The following is a 15,796-nucleotide window of genomic DNA, read 5'->3' on the forward strand; positions in this document are numbered from 1 at the left end:
AAAAAAAAAAAAAAAAAAAAAAAAAAAAAAGGAGAAAGAATAAAGGAACGGAAAAACTACAATACAAAAAAAAAAAAATTTTAAAAGAAGAAAAACATCAGAAATGAACGAAGAAAATGGTTAGAATGGAATTATTCAGGGAAAGATAAATTTTTTCGTCGCAGCACCGAAAGAGGACGGAGGAGATTGTACGGATAAGAAGATCTCTTTCTCTCTTTTTTTCTCTAAAAGATTCAATGAACATCAGCGAGGAATAAGGAAACTCATTTAACCTAAGAAAAAAGGTGGGTGAGGTGGGTTGAAGGAGGAGAGATAGGGAGGGGGGTGGCCAGAGGAAAATGTAGAAGAAATTTATCTTGGTCCTGCTGAAGCTAGCTAAAGACTTTACAAATTCGCATGTTTCTGCTGACACGTAAATGTGTGTGTGTGTGTGAGAGAGAGAGAGAGAGAAAAGGTGATGTTGGTTCGAATAGCTCGTAAGTTGTAAATGATTTAAGGGTACACGAGAGCTGACTACTGGCTTACCTGCCGCTTACTTTACCCTTCTTTTACTTCTTCCTTCTCTAACACCTCTTTCTCTTCACTTTTGGTACCTCCTCCCCCTCCATTCTCTTTTTTACCCCCGGTGAAACGTTAACACCGTTTTTACACGGTCGAGCGCGCTTAAGCGAAAAAAAAGAAAGTAAAAAAAGAAAAGAAAAAAAAAGAAAAGAAAAGAAGAAAAAAGTAGCGGACGAAGACCTGCAAGAGAGAATGAAAATCCTTAGAAAAAGCTCTCGCGGGGGGAGGGAGGGAGGTTGAACCGGGTGGACACGTTTAAAAAAGAAAGGACCTATAAATTTACGAGGTGAACTTCGCGAAAGCTATCGCACCTTCGAAGTCCACTTTGTACGGTATGATAAGATTTTATATATATATATATATATATATATATATATATAAACACACACATATATATATATATATATATGTATGAAGTTCGTGAAGAAATAAATCAAGTTCTTTATAATGTTAGGAAAGATATTTTCTAAGATTATTTCTTTCGTATATATGTCACGTAATAACAATAATAATGACGATGATGATTATGATGATTATGATGATGATGATGATGATGATGATGATGATGATATTGTAATAATGATAAATAAAATATATGAATATGAATATACAAAGACAAAAAAAATGATGAATGATAATATTAAATAATGATGCTAATAATAATAGAAATACTAATGATTCTAATATAAAGAAAATGTGAAATATGTATTTTTTTTTATCTCTCGTTAGTTAATGGAGAAAGAAAAATCGCGTGGCATCGATCGAAGCTTCCATTGCGTTGTGTGACTTTCCTTTTATATTTAAACATCTATATTTGTATCGTTGTACGATATACGTTATCCCTGTTACCTCCAATATAGATAATATCCGTACTTATCCAGGATCCGTACTCATACACACACACATACACACACATATTATATAGTATTATTTATATTATATATATATATATATATACTCTTTCACATATTTGGACTACGAAAAAGCATATACGTACGTGTAAAATTATATATACACACAAATACATAGGTGTATCGACTTTTGGATTGACTTTCAGTCAAAAATTTTCCAATTTTCCTTTTCATTAAAATACACGTGTCATTTTCATTGAATATCACGAGACAAATACCGGGTTTTCCAACGATATGAACTAGTCCACTTGTACTACATACATAATATATAGTATACATATATATATATATATATATATATATATATATATATATTAGGTATATATTACATCGGCGTATATCGGGCCAGTGACCTGTCATTAACAAACGACTTTGGAAATAATTCGATTAAATCGCGTGCGTAAATTCAGCGAGCACGCATCAAGCTCCAGAGACCAATAACCGAGCCAGGGAACATGTTCAAAAGCCTCGACAGAGTCCGACCACATAGCTAATCCAATATTTTTACTCATCCGCGATCGATTTATTTCCTCTAACTTTCGCCGAGTTCTACCTCTAACGATAGATCGTTGCTCCTATATGTACAATATACTTACATATATTACGACATCACGACAACGACAACGACGTCGATGACGACGACGACGACGACGACGACGACGACGACGACGACGACGACGACGACGACGACGACGGAGAAGATGTAATTCAATGAATCCAATTTCCTAGAGTTCGCTGGCTATATCGTAATCTCGTTATTCTACACATACATACATACATACAAATATATATATATAAAGATAGTTGATAATACCACATACAACTACATGTTCGACTACAACTCTTTTATGTCACATGCGTACATATGTGTATATATATATATATATTTCTCCCTTTCTCTGTCTACCTATCTAATTCTCTTTCTGTTTCGAAGCAAAAACATGTCATCTTTGTTAAGAACAGAAAGACTTCGATCTGAAGAAGAACTTTAGTCTAGCAAGAGGAAGAAAATTTCATAGGTGAGAGAAAACGCATTAGTATTGAGTACAGTATAAATGGGAGAAGGGAAGGAGGGGGGGGGGGGGGGGGGGGGGTGAGAAAGAGTGGTGTGTGTGTGTGTATGTGTGAGAGAGAGAGAGAGTGTGAGTATGATAGGAATGGGGTAGATCGGGTTGGGTTGGTATCAAGGGAGTACTCACTTGGAGTTGGCCTCCCTATCTTCGGCCTAGGCACTCAATAAAGGTTAAAATGATTTTCGCCTATCCGCGAGAGAGGTGTAAGGCACCTTGTAGGTTCGCCATCGTCGCGGATGGAGCGTGCCAGTCGGGCAAGCAGAGAACGTTGTTAATAGTAATAGTAATGGTAATGGTAGTAGTAGTGGTAGTGGTAGTGATAGTGATAGCAATAGCGATGGTAGTAGTAGAAGTGGTAATAGTGGTAATGGTGATCGTGCTACGAGCGATGTTAGCAGAGGGATAAAGAGAATGAGGGGGTTGGAAAAGAGTGTATGTGTGTTAGAGAGAGAGAGAGAGAAGAAGGATAGGGTGGTAGAAAGGGCGAAGAGGGTGAGGATGGCGTGGCATCGAGTGAGAAAGAGAGTGAGTGAGTGAGTGAGTGAGTGAGAGAGAGAGAGAGAGAGAGAAAGAAAAGGAGAGGAAGAGAGAGAGAGAGAGAGAGGGAGCGAGGGTCTGCTCTGTGCTTCGCTGAGCGTGGAATCAATAGGGGGTCACTGGCACCAACAGATACAATCGGCACATTTTGAATCTGCCTTCCGCACTGCACCGCCCGACTGCATCGACCAAATCTCTCTCTCTCTCTCTCTCTCTTTCTCCTTCTCTGTTTCTATCATACATTACTTCTTGTTTTCCTACAGATCCTCATCCTTCTGTATTTTTCTCTTTCCTCCCTTTATCCTTTTTACTTGTTATCCTATCTCTCTTTCCCCTCTTCCTCTTTTCTTCATTGGTCTTTTCGTTCTCGAGAGAATAGGGCCAATCTTCGTCGACGTCGAGTCAATGTCGTTCGTTTCTTTGACGAGGACCAAGTTTTGTCAATTTTCGACTTCACAAATGCTTTACTTGGCTAACGTAAAAGAGGAAAGAGAGAGAGAGAGAGAGAGAGAGAGGGAGAGAGAGGGAGGGAGGGAGAGCAAGAGGGAGAGAGAGAGAGAGAGAGAGAGAGAGAAAGAGGATAGAATGCCGTATCGATTTTGCGAGCACACGAAGCAACTATTTTCACTCTCTTTCTATCTCCTCCCTCTCCCTCTCCCTCCCCCACTACCCATCTCTCTCTTTCTTTCTCTCATCCTCCTATTTTTTCTCTTTCTCTCTCTTTCTTTCTATCTCATTCTTTGCTTATTTTGACGTCTTAGCTAGCTGGCATCCTCCTTTTCTAGGACAGACGATAAAAAGACGATGAAACATGGTAAAAGAAAAAGAGGGGCAATAATTCGGACCGACGAATACGAATATTTTTGTTCTCGTTCGATATTCAACGTGGGGCGTCGTCGTTGTTGTCGTCCTCGTCGTTCCCGTCTTCTCTCTTTTTCTTTCTCTTTCTCTCTCGCTCTCGCTCTCTCTCTCTCTCTCTCTCTCTCTCTCTTTCTTAATATTGTACGGCCTTTTCACGCTTATTCACAAAAGTCCAAAGTAATTCTTTCCTTTTCGAAATATCACTGAATTCTTATCGTCGTAGAACGAACTTCAAGAGAAGTTGGAGAGGAAAGCTTTAGCGATTCGAATGGGTCACACTATCTCGAATCTTAGAGATGGTATAGGGTAAGGTAAAATCGAGAAGGTCGATATATATATATATATATATATATATATATATATATATTTCTTCGTCTGTTCCTTCTCTCTCTCTCTCTCTCTCTCTCTCTCTCTCTCTCTCTCCCTTTCTCTCTTTGCTTTGTCGACTAGAATCAAAAATCCAAAAGGGATCGATTAGCTAAAAAGAAAAAAAAGAGTGAGAGAAAGAAAGAATGAGAGAAAGAGAGAGAAAGAAAGACACACACACAGAGAGAAAGAGAGAGAGAGAGAGAGAGAGAAAAGATTTTTCTAATGCAGGACGCGCGTGCCGCAGGATGTGATGATTTCGACCTCCGCATTGCGATTTCACAAAGGAAACGGTTAAAGAATTCGTGCGAGCTCGATGAATTTAAAACATTCTTTCTCTTTTTTACTTCATGCTTCTTTTCTTTTCTTTTCTTCCTTTCCTTCTTTCTCCATCGTCTTCTTATTTTCTTTTCTTTTCTTTTCTATCCTTTTTCATGGCGTTTGAAAAGCAAAAGTAACACCAACCAACACAACGTAAAGTCACGATTCACGTCGTAGCCAACGAACCTTTATCGAGCTGTCGGAATTTAAAGAAGTTCTTTTTATCTCCATCCCCTTCTTTCTCCTTCTTTCTCTTTCTCTTCCTTCTTCTTCTTCTTCTCCTTCTTTTCGTTTTACCACCATCACCAAAGTACTTACGTATTTCGTAGGAACGCCTTTTCAGAAGTGCACTCGTTTAAGGGGTGGTCCCTTTATGCGTAAGTTAATTCACGCAGGAAAAGGTCTACACGGTGTAAAAAGCACCGACCGAGATGGGAGCGAGCTTCTGGACCATCGTCATCCCTCTCTCTCTCTCTCTCTCTGTTTCTGTCTCTCTTATACCTCGTCAACCCTCTACCAACAGCCAAGCTGTGAATGCTGACCAAACGTTGTTTGCACTAGCGTTATGACGACAGAGAGAGAAAGAGAGAAAGAGAGAGAGAGAGAGATTACTATCCATCCATCTATCCATCCATCCATCCACCTCTCTCTCTCTCTCTCTCTCTCTCTCTCTCTCTCTCTCTCTCTCTCTCTCTCTCTCTCTTTCTGTTCCTCTCTCTTTCGAGAGCATTATTCTTCGTGATTCTCTGCCAGTTTCCAACACGTTTGCACACACACAAACAAGTAAACAGCGGAATAAACACACGAATGAATGTATATTCCCATTTCCCCCCACTCCTCATGTACACATACACATACATAGAATGTAATTTGGGAAACAGTGCCATTATCGATCCAGTCGCCTTCACTTCCTGCAATTCATCGATAGATGTTGCAATGGCCAAAAAATAAAGAAAACAACGATAACAAAAATAAAAGAAACCTAAATAAAAAAAGAACTAGAAAAATGAGAAGAGGAAAATTAAACAAAAAAAAAAAAAAAAGAAATCCATATATGATATACGTATGTTTGTATGTATGTATGTATGTATGTATGTACATATGTATGTACGTATGCATGTATGTATGAATGTATGAATTGTGTAGCAATTGAGGATCGATAATAAAAGCTCTCCTCATCACAGTAGACTCCGCCTGTAAAAATGTATTTAGTCGTGAGATAATAACCTCTTGAATCACTTCCTCGAGGACTTACTCTTTCGTTCCGACGAACAAAAGATCAGGTATAAGTACTTACTTGATACTTTCGCACTTTTTTTTTTTTTTTCTTACAAGCAATCTCTCCACACTCCGTTATTTTTCTTTTTTTTTCTCTGTCTCTATTCTTAAAAAAAATGAAAAGAAAAAGAAGAGAAATATATATGTGTCTATCTGGGACTTTTCTTCCCTAACTCATCTTCCTCTCTCTCACTTGAAAATTTATAGAATGAATTTTCGAAGATGGTATTTCGCTTTTCAACATGTATCTACTATATATATATTTATGCACCCAAACAGACAGAGCAGATATACCCCCGGAGAGTCGTTTAACATTGTGAGAAGAATCGTTAAAGTTTAATATTCGAGGTTGGAAATGGGCGTTTATGATTTATCGAGGTATGACACGACATGTGTGCGCGTGTGTACATGCGTGTATTCTCCGGGAAAAATAACGCGCTGCGATAATTAGTCAACGGGCGTAACTAACGAGAGTAAGCTCTCCGACAGTTCTATTACTCTTTTATCTCTCTCTTTCTTTCTCTTTCTCTCTCTCTCTCTCTCTCTCGAACTAGCAAGCAAGCAAGCAAGCAAGCAAGCAAGCAAACAAACAAGCGAGTTATATGAAGTCTCGTGGCAGTGTATATCGATACGATTATCCTGTTATCGATCTAATAAACTTTTGTTTCACGTGAAACTCGCGGGAAAAATATTCGATAGGATCGAGTAGGAGAATCAGCTCGCAACAAGTGATGACGGATTTATATTTTCAGAGCTCTATATTTATATATATATATATATATATTATATATATCACCCAAAAATAATATATATATATATATATATGTAATGAATATATAATATATAATATATATATATATGTAATGAATTTATTTTCCAATTTGTTATTTATTTCATTTTTTTTTTATTTTATTTTTTTCATTACATCTTTTCCTTTCCCAAATCTCATACTCACATTTATACGCGACGTATCTTTTAATACACGAAACATGTCATTTTGAAGAAATTTTCCCGATAATATTTATATAAAAATTTTTCATCGAACGGGTACTTAACAAAGAAAAGAAAAGACATAAAAAATAAGAAAGAGCAAGAAATCAGTGAATTTATTAAGATAAACAATAGAAGGCAAAAATAAAATAAATAAATAAATGAAGAAAAAGAATTCTCATCTCCATTTCGTATTCTCGCATCGGCGAAAAACAATAGCCGGAAATGTAGAACTATGTACATTTTTAATTACGGGTCCACTCATTAATCCGTCGTCGTCATCGTCATCGTCGTCGTCGTCGCCGACATCGTTGTCGTTATCCTTCGCACTCGACGTTGGAAAAACTCACCGAGAGAATCCGAAACACCTTTTTTATTCGCGGGATCGTAAAAGTACGATACGCTCGTTTACCACCGTTTCATTTCGTTAGCTCGTTCATTCGTAAGCTCTACGATATTGTCTCAGGACAAATATTTTTACTCTGACGACCTTCTCAACCAACGAATGAGAACGAGGAGAGAGAGAGAGAGAGAGAGAGAGAGAGAGAGAGAGAAAAGGCAAGAAGAAAAGAAATATAGCCGATGAGACATTATTGCTTGTCCTTAGTATAATACATGAAACGAGTGTCACGTAACTCGTTAAAAACAAATTTTTATTCGTGTTTTTGATATGAGAAAGAGAGAAAAAGAGAAAAGCAATCCCCATCATATCTACATATTCACAACTTTACACACACGTATTACTTTATAACCATTTTAATTAAAATTTATTTATTGGAAATATATAAAAAATAAAATGAAATGGAATGAAAAGTAAAAAATTAAGAAATAAAAAATTAATGAAAAAGAAGAATTAAAAAAATTCAGTTTTATATATATATATATATATATATATATATATATATATATATATAAATTCGTTGAGTTCGGTATGTACACCAGGACAATAAGTCACATAACTCACGATCAGTCTGTACTTACATCAGAAAAGCACGCAATGACGCAATCGTAATTTCGTAAAAATCGTAGCGATGTAAAAGGGGATCGTTGAAACGTTCCAACGAAAAATTTCTATATAATGACCATTAAAAAGTATTTCTCATTAAGGCCTCAACGTTTTGCTTCCCTATTTAGCTTGCGTTTCTCCAGTGTTCCAAACCAAATTATTAAAAAAGAAAAAAAAAAGAGAGAAAAGAAAAAATGAATAAAATAATAATAATAGTAATAATAGCAATAATAAAATGTATACAAAGGAAGAAAAAAGAAAGAACAAAGAAGATAGGAGAGAAGAAAGTAATTCATAATTTTTTAGACTACGCAATCCTCTTCCCCTTCTTCTTTCTCATACTTCAACAAGAGAATAAACAAAAACAAAAATCCAGACGAAATTAAAAGGAATAAATAAATAAATAATAAACAAAAAAGAAAAAAAAAAGGTTATATGAAAGGTAGAAAAAGAAACAGTAGTATCACTGAACTTTCCCTTTAATGTCATAACCTTTTAGACAACACTTTCTCTCTCTCTCTCTCTCTCTCTCTCTTTCCTTCTCAATTCGTCAATTTTGTCGACAAGAGAATAAGCACGTGAGACAGAAAGTGAGACAGAAAGAGACACACAGAAAGAGAGAGAGAGAGAGAGAGAGAGAGAGAGAGAGAGAGAGAGAGAGAGAGAGAGAGAGAGAGAGAGAGAGAGAGATTATCAAACGTTTGTCGGCTATGAACAAGGTATCTTCTGTTCACACTCTCTCCTCTTAACCTCCAAATGCATCCACTTCGTATCTCTTTGCTTGTATCCTCTCTGTGTCTCTTATATCTCTTCTCTTTCTCTCTATAAGTAACTTCACGTCGAGGACTCGTGATGCGCGTCATAATGTACGGTGCGTCGCGTGCTCATTGCGTAAAATCGTAAAGCATATCACACGTCACGCAAGGATGACGATGACGACGACGACGACGACGACGACGAAAACTACGAGAGAAACGACATAGCAAATATAATATAAAGCTGAGAAATGAGAAGACGCTACAGACACAGTTAAGTGACTCAAGAGTTAGAAAGAAACTAAGTAGGTTGATATTAAAGTGAAAATTGTATGGACTATTTTAGTGAGAAATTTTACTGGATTGTTTAATATATAATTAATTTGTTAATATATATATATATATATCTAATATTATTAAATATTATTATCTATTTCAGCAAAAAAGATATTACAATCCTAAAACCCAAAATTTATTACCAATATTCTAATATGTTAATAAAGATTATTTTTGCGCGTATTGATCAATAACTTCATATTGTTTGATACAATTAATATAAAAATCGTTAATATTAAAAAAAGAAATATAAACACTATATAAATTTAAAATATACATAAGATAATAGAAATTTCGATATTACTAATTAGCCGATCGTATATCTCCGATTGACATTATTAACGAGTACGTCTCAACGAAAGAAAAAAGATGGCGGTCGACTTAAAACATGGCCGATGCAAAAAAGAAAGGAAAAAAGAAAGAAAGAATGAAAGAAAGAAAGAAAGAATGAAGAAAAAAAAAAAATACTCGTAAATATAGGTTAAAGAAGGAGGTCGGGGTCAAGCGGATGCTAAAATCCTTTACCCGTCTTCGTTGCACGCGCTTTGATACCACTCTCCCCCTCTTCCACCTCCTCCATTTCTACCTCCACCCTTTCCTCCTCCTCCTCCTCCTCCTCCTACTCCTCCTATTTCTACACCCTTTTCATCCACCCCATTTCACGCTCGCGCGGGCGCTCATCGTACTCGTCTCTGGTTTCGTCTCGGTTTTCCTATTTCGCATTAGCGAAGAAAGGAAACGGAACAGGTAAAGCTCGTCCATGTTTTGATACTCACGTATTTCAACGTATTCTCGCGAGAATCGTTTTACGTTCCCGCAATTGTTTCACCGATATCAAATATATTTCCTTTTCTTTACTTACTTCGATTTACAAAATTAATTACGAAAGTAAGAGACAGAGAGAGAGAGAGAGAGAGAGAGAGAGAGAGAGAGAGAGAGAGAGAGAGAGAGAAATAAAATTTTCCTACAGAAATTCATTAATACGTTTAATGATCTATTTTCTTTGCCTTTATGAGTGAAAATTAATTATTCTATTAAAATTAAGAATAATAAATAATATATATATATAATATATATTATATGTATATAATATTTTATTATAGACATATTATAGGCGCCGATAATATGTTATTTTCGTATTGTTGGAGTTTTTATTTTATATAATAAACACGAAGAATGTTCGTTCCAGAGGAAATACAAAATGGCCGACCGCCCGACTCTCTTCTCGAGTTATTTACTTCGAGGAAAAAAAAAAAAAAACTGTGCCGTATTTATCAGAGTCCTACTAGTTATTTACTCTAACTATACATTCACTAACTCACCCCATTCGTTCACTAACTCATTCACTCATTCACCCGTTCACTCTATAACGTCACGCAATTTTTTCCCCTGTAACCAATGCATGTAATATAATACCTAGAAACTACTCGCAACTCTCGCGTTAATCCAAAAACGCATATATACGTATCTATGTAACCTCGAAATTGCTGACTAAAACGGCCGCCATTTACAAAGAGGAGAATAGTGGTCACAGAGAAAGCTATCATAAAGAGCTTTAACGTTGAACATCGTACGAGATTTACCGATCTATTATCTACTCCTACCGTTTACGAAAATGGATCCTTGGTTTAACGATAAACGCAACATGCGTTTGATCATTCGCCGTCGTACCAATGAGGGACTCCATTTTCTACGCGATGTTATTCCGAAAGGTACAGAGCAATCAATAACAGTCCTTATTAAAAGGCACTTTGCAACAACCTTTTTTCACCCATTTTTTTTGCGCTTGCCCGATTTTTATATACATATGATATACATACATTCTACATACATATATATATATATATATATATATATATATATATATATGTATTTCCCATAAAAGTTATTAAAGGAGTAGTAGTATTCTCTAGAATGAATCGGATCGATCGCAAGTAACTCGTAGCAGTGGTCCTCAAACTTTTTCCTTCGATTGAGTGAACCGTTAAGAGTTCCAACAAAACTTTTATCTCTCTAACTCTCTAACTCTCTCTCTTTCTCTTTCTCTTTTTATCTCTCATAATTATCGTCAAAGGTTAAGAACGTCCTTTTTAATTTTTCAAAGATTACATCGATACAACCAAGAGAGCTCGAGCTCCTGAAGAGAACTAATTTTGTGGATTATGAGGATCTACGAAATGAGAGAACCACCAGAAAAAGAGAGAGAGAGAGAGAGAGAGAGAGAGAGAGAGGGAGATTATCGTTTGAAAAAAAAAAGAAAAAGAAGAAGAAGATACGCAAAGATATATAAGTATATGCTATTGAAAAGCGGTGTTCGTCTACGTTGAATAAGAGGAAGAAGTGTAGAAAGAAGGAGGTACGAAATGGAGACTCGACAATTTACGCATCGACAAAAGGCCTTTCGCGAAGAGAAGGGATAGAGTAGGATAGAGTAGAGAGGGATATGGGAGGGGTGTGGAACTAGAAGGAAGAAAGAGGGTGGATCAGAGGAAAAAGCTCGAGAGGTGCTCTCTGATCACTCTTTCTCTTTCTCTCTCTCTTTCTTGTTCGCCGTAAAGTCGTTCAAGTCGAGGCGAATAAAGAGGCAGACGAAGCCGCGCTACTCGTCAAGATCAAACCTTTACCCGCGTGCTTACGAGAGAATTAGATCGACGAGATACAGAAGGTAGACACCGAATGGGGTGAATGTACGAAAGAAGGAAGGAAAAAGAAAGGAAAAAGAAGTGAATGAAAGAAGGAAGGAAGGAAGGAAGGAAGGAAGGAAGGAAGGAAGGAAAGAAGGAAAGAAAAGAGGAAGAGGTGGAAGGAAGTACCACCTCAGCACGGTCGATCAACGAAAATATCATTGAATGTCTTCTACAAGCGTCGTTTAATTCTTTCCATGTAATATCCATCGATTTAACTTCAAACAAAATTATCTTTACGATTCATCGTAAAATATTGTATTTTTTTCCGAAAGCATAAAGTTTGACCCAGCAACAATGTTACGAATTAACCTTGATTCTTATTTGTTACAAACATGAGCTGTAAATATGTATGACTGCTATATGTATGAAAGTTGTACTCTATTACTATATGTATTTGAAAAGTTACTAAGAGTCAACCGATAGACTTCATTACATGGATTATGTATATAACCCACTATAAAAATCAATTTTTTCTTTTTTTTTTTTTTGATTCGTCTCTACACAGATATTTAATTTACATATTTAAAAAATTTTGAAGATTTTGGATATCTGTATGAAGTAAGAATATTATGTGATAGTGAAATAAAATAAAACAGCAAATATATGTGTGTGTGTGTGTGTGTGTGTGTGTGTGTATGTCTTACTTTAAAGTTACATGATGTTAAAGAGGGTTAATAACTCTAAATAATAATAATATATCTTGTTATATTCTAACATTCTCTCCCTGTCTTTCTCTCTCCATCTCAATCTCTCAATCTATCCATCAATATATCTAAAGCTAACATTTAGAGAAGTTAAGTTAGATAAGAAGAATCAATCGATTAAACGATCTTACTTTTAATTGCAAATAAATCGTTCCTTTCAATACAACTTCTACAAATCAATATCAACCATAACATCGTTTATTAGAAAACAAGGAAAACTACTTTTCGGAGTTAATGCTTTAGGAATATGATCGATCCCCTTGGATGTATAAATCGGTGTATATAGGACGTTTGAGTAACGCTTATAAACTTGAAATCGTTCAATGTACGTACGTACGTACGTATGTATGTATGTATGTATGCATGCATACATGTGTATATATATATATATATATTCATGTATGTATGTATATTCGTCGTCATGTTAGAGAAAGGGGTATATGAAGGGGAGCAACATTGGCGCTAATCGAACTGCGAACGTCGAACGCCACCATCGTCGTGTCGCAAGAGGTTAGGGTAGTTTTCTCTCTCTCTCTCTCTCTCTCTCTCTCTCTCTCTCTCTCTCTCTCTCTTTCTCTCGCTCTCTCTCTCTCTATCTCTCTCACTCTCGTATACGTGCGTTCTCGCGTAACTGGAAAATGCTCGAAGCTATATAATAGCATGGTATCAAACCCTGCTTACAAGCACGAGACACGGGATCGAACACCTGTACTTCGTGACGCATTATTAATGTCTTTAGGCTGAAGGGGAGGGAACAGGGAGAAAAAAGATGCGAATTTCCTTTTTTCCTCTTTCTTTTTCTTTTTCTTACATATACATATATATATATACATATACATATACATATATATGTATGTATGTATGTATATTCATGGTATATATCAAAAAGTAAACAGGTTTACTTCCCTGTAAGTAGTTCAATGTAAAAAAGAAGAACAAAAAAAGATGTTTACAACATCTTTTCAGTATATACAATATTATATATACTTCACTATTAAAAAGCAAATATATACGTACCATTTTATATTGAAATATTTGTGAGGTTATCACATTCTACTCTTTTTGATATTAACATATTATTTTATATATATATATATATATATACATATATATATAATATCGATATAAAATAACACACAATTAGTATACAATACAATATTCGTGATAACTTCAACAAATATTTCAATATAAAAGAAAGTTACGTTTATTATTAACATACATATCAACTTCAAAAGAATAACGTTAAATAAACATTGACCAATGAATGATCAGAAAGGGATGATCTACAACCAATCGGCGACGTAGAATCAGTACTAGACAAAGGTGGACGCATCATCTAGCCTCGTCTGGCTCGTTGACGCGCTCGCGTCGCGGCGCCGCAACGAGGTCGACGATTCGACCCGAAGAGAACGCGTCGTCGTCGTCGTCGTCGTCGTCAGCCCACCCCTCCCTTCATCCTAATACCCTCTCTCTCCTCTCACTTTATCTTCCTTCTTTCTTCATTCTTTACTCTTTCTCGTCGTCCATCGAAGAGCGACGCGACCCGACGCCCGGCGTCGGGTCGCGCCGCACCGACCGCGATTCGTGGAAAATCGGGACGAGAAGACCGATCGAACATGTTGTTTTAGAAGTACGATTTGTCGGTGCTCTTATTCGATACTCTAGTTAACGAGAATAATAAGGGATGAAAAAAGAAAGAAAGAGAAAAAAGGAAAAGGGCGTCAAAGATTATAAAAACATGACCGTGAATATATACATATTACGGTCTCCTTTCTTTCACATCGAATAAGTGTAACGACGGCGCTTTGATTATTTTTTTCCTCGAGATAGCCTTAAAAAAAAAAAAAAAACAACAACAACAACAACAACAAAAAAGAAGAAGGAGAAGAAAGAAAAGAAAAAAGAAATAAAAACGTCTAAAGATTATTATTAAAAACGCGATGACTTTTTACACACGTTCACCATCCTGCACATCGAGTGCAACAAACGTTTCGATTTTTTTTCTTTTTCTTTCTTTTTTTTTTTTTTTTTTTTTTTTAACACAACTTGGAAAACAAAAAGAATAAGTAGCACCTGTGTAAACCACGCAAACATCGTAGATATTAAGAATAAAAGAAATCAATCGAAGAAGAAAAAATCTATGAAGCCGATTGATTAATGGCCGTCGGATTTGTTCGTTCGGAATTCTCAAGAATTTAAATGACGACAGAACCGCACCTCGATTATAATAAGTAGATTCTAATGAGACTTAATTATGCGCGTTGATGGACGACTACGTCGTCTTGGCAACGGGAAAGCGGATGAGGAATTAAGTTTCTAATCCGAGTAGAAGACATTGTACCGACACCGCGGATGATAATACAGTCGAAAATAGCACCAGTCGTCAAGGTGGATCATGAAAAGCCGGCTTGACAGACAGAAAGACAGACAGATGGACGTAAAGATAGAGAGAGAGAGAGAGAGAGAGAGAGAGAGAGAGAGGGAGAGAGAGAGAGAGAAATAGCTACTACTACTAACTGTCTAAGGATCGATACAATTATGTAAGTGAGGACAGAGAACAGAACGACATTCCAAAACGAGAAAGAGAAGATATGTATATCAAGAACGTCGCGACGTTAGTACGATCTCTCTCTCTCTCTCTCTTACACACACACACACACATACACATATGCACATACACATACACATGAACACAGATATTCTTTATGTTTCTCTATCTCATATTTTCTATCTCCCACTTCCTCTCCTACATTTCCTATTTCTTTCTACGTCATATTCTTTTCCTTCCTTCGTCTCTCTTTCTATCTCTCTCTCTCTCTCTCATATATATATATTTCCTATTTCTTTCTCTCTAGGTTGTCGATAAGTTTCACGATGAGCAACACAACACACATCGTCCTTGCTTCGTAGCGAGCTCGCTGTTAGTATCACGTCGTGCGGAAACTCGAGAAAGACCGTCACTGGTCCGCACCATAGGCCATTACGGTTTGATACCGGTAAGATCCCCATAGGTAATAGCCAAAGCATCGAATTTTCCTACTAGAGGAGAATAACCGTCGTAAGCTCATATATATATATATATATATATATATATATATATATATATATGCTATATGTATATATGTGTGTATATATAGGATGAGACAAAAGTTCCTCTAGGTCATTTTAAAAATCAATTATTATTTTTTCGAAAGATTTCTTAATACATATATAAACGTACGTATATAGAATAGGCCTAAATTTTTTGATTTTAAACCATAACATTTCTTGATTTTAAAGTTAGCATACTGTACGACGAGTATACATAGCTAAATAGATCAAAGATTCGATTCGTATTCACAGTATTCTTTTTTGAGACTTTTTAGAATAATTTTTTTACGGTTCTTGTTTTATCTTGTTCTTTTTTTTTT

At 36.1% G+C, this 15,796-nt stretch overlaps 1 protein-coding gene across 10 annotated transcripts in view; it reads right to left on the reverse strand.

The window, feature by feature from the left end:
• The window catches only part of LOC122638130, a 55,254-nt gene that overhangs the window by 36,041 nt on the left and 3,417 nt on the right, over window positions 1-15,796 (reverse strand). Inside the window, exon 1 of one of the 10 annotated variants that reach the window (XM_043830839.1) lies at window positions 526-652. The exons of the other annotated variants lie outside the window; for them this stretch is intronic. The gene's annotated coding sequence lies outside the window, so the exon portion shown is untranslated. Of the gene's footprint in view, window positions 1-525; window positions 653-15,796 lie in introns of those variants that run through there. 10 annotated transcript variants of the gene reach the window in all.

Source organism: Vespula pensylvanica, chromosome 2 (assembly GCF_014466175.1).
Source record: "Vespula pensylvanica isolate Volc-1 chromosome 2, ASM1446617v1, whole genome shotgun sequence".
Taxonomy (NCBI): Eukaryota; Metazoa; Arthropoda; class Insecta; order Hymenoptera; family Vespidae; genus Vespula; species Vespula pensylvanica.